Raw genomic sequence first — 7,105 nt, 5'->3', positions numbered from 1 at the left:
TCAGAATGATTTGAGGATGTTGCTGTCAAGGATTGCTTCACAGATCTCCATGATATAGTTGTTCCTCCACTTGTAAACACATATCCTGTTTGTGATTTAGGTTTATGTAGATCGCAGAGATAACCTAAATCTGCATATCCCAATAAAGCAGATCCTGACTTTTGAGAATAAAACAGTCTCATATCAATAGTACCTTTTAAGTAACGAAAAATATGTTTAACATCATTCCAATGCCTTTGAGTTGGTGTAGAGCTATATTTTGCAAGGAGATTTACAGAAGAAGCTATGTCAGGTCAAGTGCAATTTGCAAGATAAGTTAATGCTCCAATTGCACTAAGGTATGGTACTTCAGGACCAAGAATCTTTTTTCCATCTTCAAGTGGACGAAATGGATCTTTTTTTACATCAAGTGATCGAACAACCATAGGTGATGACATTGGATGTGCATTATCCATATAAAAGCGTTTCAAGACTTTTTCTGTATAAGTAGATTGATGAACAAATAATCCCTCTGAAAAATGTTCAATTTGTAATCCAAGACAAATTTTGGTTTTCCCCAAATCTTTCATCTCAAATTCATTTCTCAAATAATCTGCAATTTTGTTGAGCTCTTCAAGAGTTCCAATTAAATTTAAATCATCAACATAAACCGCCACAATTGTAAATCCAATATTTGTTTTCTTTATGAAAACACATGGGCAGATATCGTCATTTTTATAACCCTCTTTCAACAAATATTCGTTAAGGCGATTATACCACATACGTCCGGATTGTTTTAACCCATATAATGATTTTTGCAATTTAATTGAGAACATAGTTCTCGGACATATATCATTTATTCCTGGCACCTTAAATCCTTCAAGGACTTTCATATATATGTCAATGTCAAGTGAACCATATAGGTATGCAGTTACTACATCCATAAAGCGCATATCGAGCCCTTGTGACACGGTTAAACTAATTAAGAACCTAAAAGTGATGGTATCCATTACGAGAGAATATGTTTCATCATAATCAATTCCCGATCTTTGGGAGAAACCTTGAGCCACTAGTCGGGCTTTGTATCTTGTAATTTCATTATTCTCATTTCTCTTTCGTACAAAAATCCATTTGTATCTGATAAGTGTGTTTTTGCACACTTATTTAGATCACAAACATGATTTAATTACAAGCAAAATATTTAAATTATGATTTAATCTCGTTGAATTCATGCAATGTAGGTGTTTCTATGAAAATGGTGGAATTCAGGAGAAAAGAGCCGAAAAAGGACTAAAATGAATCAAACTGAAAGTTTGGGGACCAAGTTGCAAATAATTCATAGATGAGATGGGAAATGGAATGAAGATTCAAGAGCGTTAGAGGTCAATCGGATGAGGAAAGAAGTCAAGAGGTAAAATATGGTCGAAGTATTATCAAGTATCAACTTTCAGGCGAAAAAACTATGCTCGTGATTTTTAGTCTCTATTTGAGATTCATTTTTAGCATAGTAAACATTAGAATTTGATGAATCCTATTTCTATTAAAAGTGTAGATCTTTGAGTTTTCTTTTGAATGCACTTTGAATCACTTTAATCGGAGATTAGGAGAGAAAGTTATGATCAAAATACTAAAAGCTGTCTGACAGAAAAATTTCTATAACCATGCGGTCGCATGGTTATAATTCCTTGCGGTCGCACAAGGTAATACAGGGAAAAATCTGGGCTGAAACTTCTGAACCATGCGGTAGCATGGCTTTATACCATGCGTTCGCATGGTATAAAAATGTGACGAAATCTCAGGTTTCCTTATTCGACTCAAACACGATTTAGTAAGGTTTTGGGCGACTTCCTTGACCTAATTCTGCCCCCAATAAATACCAGACGACCCTGAAACATAAGAGAGGGGGAATATGCACAATTTTGGAGGATTTGGAAAGGAAGAACAAAGCAAAAACAAGGTAATCCACTTCAAGAATCAATTGGGTGATGTTCTTCCTTGGTTTTAATTATTGTTTTTCTTTATTTCCCATTATGTTAGGTTAGATTTTCATGTGCTAGGATTTGCGATGAATTTTATATTGTGAATCCTTAATCTTGAATTTTATTAATTTGACGTTAAAACATGTTTTTAATTATTGAATGATTGGCATGGATTTTATTTTCTCTACAATTATGTGCGCAATAGTTGTATGAGCTTTGTGACTTGTTTTACCCTCGAGAGATGGAAAATAAGTTAGACATTATGTTAATTGTCGTAAAATTCGATAAGGGATAGAAATATACCGCTATACTTTACGTGATCTTTGAGTATTCATAAATCTTTAATGCATTTTTATATGTTCGCATCCGTCATAAAAATATAGTCGGATCGTATGTGAAAATAGGTTTAATTCTTCTCGAGAGAGATTGTTAAACAAATCAGGAATATTGCTCTTCATAATTGAATCGTGTTGTCAATTTTATAAAATTCGGAGTTAAGGGGATTGATATAAGGGGATTCGGGATCCTAGTATGCATTTTGTTATCATATTTTTATAAAACTTGCATTTATTTATAATCACACATTTAATCTAGTTAATTTAGGCTTTATATTTATAAATAGGTTATTAAATTATAATTTAGTTAGCGAAAATATCAAGAGTTTCTATTGTTTCGGTTAAGGCGACGATAGGTAAAATTGAATTAATCAATCTCTGTGAGACGATATTCGGACTCATTTAATCCACTTTATTACTTGTTAACGAACCATACACTTGCGGTAGTTTTAAATCGAAAGAAAATAATTTTATGAACAGTATCCAACATGGATTACATTTTCAGGTGTTCGAACTATTAGTCCAAACACTTTTCGTTTCTCCAAAGAATTCAATTATGCCTATATGGCTTCTTTCCATTTTGGCCAATCATTTCTATTTCGACAGTCATTAACAGACTGTGGTTCAGGATCCTCATTTTGCATAATATCAAGAGCCATGTTAAAGGCAAAAATATTGTCTATAACAATATTATTCCGTTCCCATAATTTATGAAATATCATATAATTTACTGAGATCTCATTATTTTCGGACACCTCTGATTTTTCAGGAACCGTACATTCAATATTTGATTGATCAATCTTTTCTAATGTAATTTCTTTTGAAGTTTTTGGTTGGTTTTTTCCTGTACTCTTCTTTTTCGAGGTACAGAGTCTTTTGAATCAACTGATCGACCACGCTTCTGACGTATTTGAGATTCATTTGCCACAGCAGATTGTCCTGCAAGGACATTAATTTTTGCTGGAATATTTTCTGCTGGAATATATGACTTTGTCACTTTTCTCATGTCAACAAATACATCAAGTATTTGAATTGCAACTCTTTGCAAATGAATGATTTTTCCAACCTCTTGTTCACATTGATTGCTGCGGGGATCAAAGTGAGATAGAGTTGTCTCATTCCAAGAAATTCTATCTTGTTTTTCTGGATATAGTTTTTCTCCTCCCAAAGTTGGGAAAGTCATTTCATCAAAATGACAATCTGCAAAACGTGCAGTGAATAAATCACCCGTTAAAGGTTCAAGATATTTAATAATAGATGGTGAATCAAAACCCATATAAATCCCAAGTCTTCGTTGGGGACCCATTTTGGTACGTTGTGGAGGTGAAATAGAAACTTGGACAGCACAACCAAAAACCCGTAGGTGAGAAATATCAGGTTCATGACCAAATGCAAGTTGCAAAGGTGAATATTGATGATAGGCAGTTGGTCTTATACGAACTAATGATGCAGCATGTAATATGACATGACCTCAAACAGAAGTTGGGAGTTTTGTTTTCATAAGTAATGGTCTAGCAATAAGTTGTAGATGTTTAAGAAACGATTCTTCTAAACCATTTTGTATATGAACATGTGCAACTGAATGTTCAATTTCAATCCCAATTGACATACAATAATCATCAAATACTTGTGATTTAAATTCACCAGCATTGTCAAGACGAATAGTCTTGATTGAGTAATCGAGGAATTGTGCTCACAATTTTATGATTTTAGCAAGTAGTCTAACAAATGCTACATTCGTAGTTGAAAGTAGGTAAACATGTGACCATCTTGTAGAAGAATCAATTAATACCATAAAGTAACGAAATGGTCCACATGGTGGGTGTATTGGCCCACATATATCTCCATGTATTCTTTTCAAGAAAGTTGGAGATTCAATATTGACCTTTGTAGTTGAAGGTCTAATGACTAACTTGCCTTACGAACAAGCCACACATGGATAATTATTAAATAAAAGAATCTTCTGGTTCTTTAAAGAATGTCTATGCGAGTTGTGTATTATTCGACGCATCATTATGGCTCCTGGATGTCCTAGTCAATCATGCCAAAGTATAAAATTTTTTGAATCAATGAACTTCTGGTTCGTAACATTATTTGATTCGACCATTTTTATAAATGTAAAATACATGCCAAACGGGAGTGCATGAAAATTTTCTTTTATCTGCTTCTTGCCAGATACAAAAGAAGTGATGCAAAGATATTCAACATTATTTTCTTGCATCATCTCAGTGTGATATTCATTGTAGCGAATATCTTTAAAACTAAGCAAATTTCTTCTGGATTTGCTAGAATAAAGTGTATCGTCAATATATAATTTTGTATTATTTGGTAAAATAATACAAGCTCTTCCGAAGCTTTTAACGATATTCGACGCACCCGATATCGTGTTAACACTATTTTCAGCTAATATTAAGTCCAAAAAGTATTTTTTGTCTTGAAGAATAGTATGTGTAGTTGCACTATCAATTAAGCAGCTGTCTTGACTATCCATCATAAATCTATAAACTTTTTGTGCGGAAAAGTAAAAACATATTTCAGACTGAATTTTTAAAACGAGAGAAATACTAGAAAATTAATCTATATCTTCTATCACACCACCCTCAACCAAATGGTCAATATTTCCATTTGGATCAGTAAAGAAATCGGAGACATCCAAATGAATTACATCAATTGGACAATCATAATCAGCAAAATTAGTCTCCAATTTTTCTTTTCCCTTGATTGATCTCTGGTAGAGATCCACAAGATGTTTTGAGTTACGACACGTACGTGTCCAATGCCCTTTCATTCCACATCCGAAGCAACTTTCTTCATGCTCCTTTTTAGATTTGCCACTCTCGTTTGTTTTGTGCCTTTTGAATTTATTGCCTTGTTGTTGATAACTTTGTTGATTATTTCTTCCATGATTTATTCCACGTACACGTCCGTGTCCGTGTCCACATCCAAATCCATGTCCATGTCCACAACCACGTCCACATCCGCGTCCTTGTCTTAATATTGTATTTGCTTCAGACAATGTAGTACCATTTGCTTCAGGCAATGGTACAGAACCAGTTGGACGTAATCCGTGATTTTCATCAACAATTCATTATTTTGTTCAGCAATTAGTAGGCAAGATATAAGTTTTGAGTACTTTTTGAACCATGCTCACGATATTACTGCTGCAGGAGCACATTTGAGGCATGAAAGGTGGAGAAAGTTTTTTCCAGCATATCTTCATCGGTGATTTTTTCTCCACACAAAATCAACTTTGAACATATTCTGAACAATTCAGAATTGTATTCACTAACCGTTTTAAAGTCTTGCAAACGAAGGTGCATCCACTCATAAAGGGCTTTGGGGAGGACTATAGTCCTCTGATGATCAAATCTTTCAGTTAACTTTTTTCAAAGAATTTGTGGATCTTTCTTGGTGAGATATTTAACTTTTAATCCATCGTGAAAATAGTGACGGAGGAAAATGAGCTCTTTTGCATGATCCTGTAGGGATTCATTGTTTCCTTCTTTTATTGTCTCTCCCAAACCCTTTGAGACGAGATAAATATCAGCATCCAGTATCCATGACAGATAATTTTTACCAGATATGTTAAGTACAGCAAACTCAAGTTTCGTAATGTTTGCCATTTGTTTAACTACATAATAAAAAAAATACAATTAGTTTCAAAGAATATGATTAATCATCACATGTTAATCAAATAGTCAATATCAACATCACTTTAAGTTACGTGTTTTCCTTTAGGGATAAACACTAATTTGAAATAATGTGTTCTTCGAAACATATGCTACTTCTGGAGCACATTATATTTTGCTATTATTTCTTCAAATGCAATATGTCAATATTTTTCTGGAATATTGAAAGTTATAATTTATGCTCTTCAGGAACAAATAATATTTTTATAATGTTGTGCTACTTCTAGAGCAACAACAAATAGATTTAAGATTAATATTCTTCTGGAATATTAATTATAATGTTATGCTACTTCAGGAGCAACAACAATGTAATGTTTCATAACTAAACATAAAAAATGATAATACATCTAATTGTTCACCATTACTTAATATACAAACACATGTAAAATATTATTTTGAATTAATAATGTGAGTCGAGTGAAATAAAAAAAAATTGGTGACATGTAGAAACCTATTCACATATTATGGCACGAAATTCTAATTAGGTGCAATTAAAAGAATTGAATTAGTATTAACCAATTAAGACATGAAATTTACAGAAACCAATGGATTTGAGAGAAAAGATGAGTTGGGTACAGTTATATATATATATATATGGAATCAGCCAAAATAGAGATCTGGAATTAAAGTTTGCTTACAAAGAACATTGACCAATTAAATCAAAAAAAATTATAAGAATGTGTAGAACGTAAAGGGCTAATCTGAATATAAGGAGGGTATAGGAACATGAATTAATGCATATTAATTGATTTAACATAAATATATCTCCATAAAAATGCACGTGAATTGATGTAAAGGAAAAAACATTAATTAATTCAAAGAGAAGTACAAAAAAAATATAATGATCGAGAAAGATGAGATCACGTATTGCAGATTCAACATATGTATATGTAAAATTCACGTATTATCAAATTAATTTTGATATACGTGATAGATGATTATGAAAAAAAATTACTACCTTTTAAGAATTTCGTGCTGATAACGTGTTATAAAATAATAGGAAAATAGAATAGAGAAAACTCAAAGAGAATAGAGAAAATTCAATAAACCTTTTTGTGTGTATTATTGAAAACCAAAGGCCTATATTTATAAGTAAGAATCAGGGATACAATGGTAATAATTT

The sequence above is a fragment of the Olea europaea genome, chromosome 11 (assembly GCF_002742605.1).
Source record: "Olea europaea var. sylvestris chromosome 11, O_europaea_v1, whole genome shotgun sequence".
Lineage (NCBI taxonomy): Eukaryota > Viridiplantae > Streptophyta > Magnoliopsida > Lamiales > Oleaceae > Olea > Olea europaea.
The sequence above is the reverse complement of the archived record's forward strand: the minus strand, read 5'-3'. Positions refer to the sequence as shown.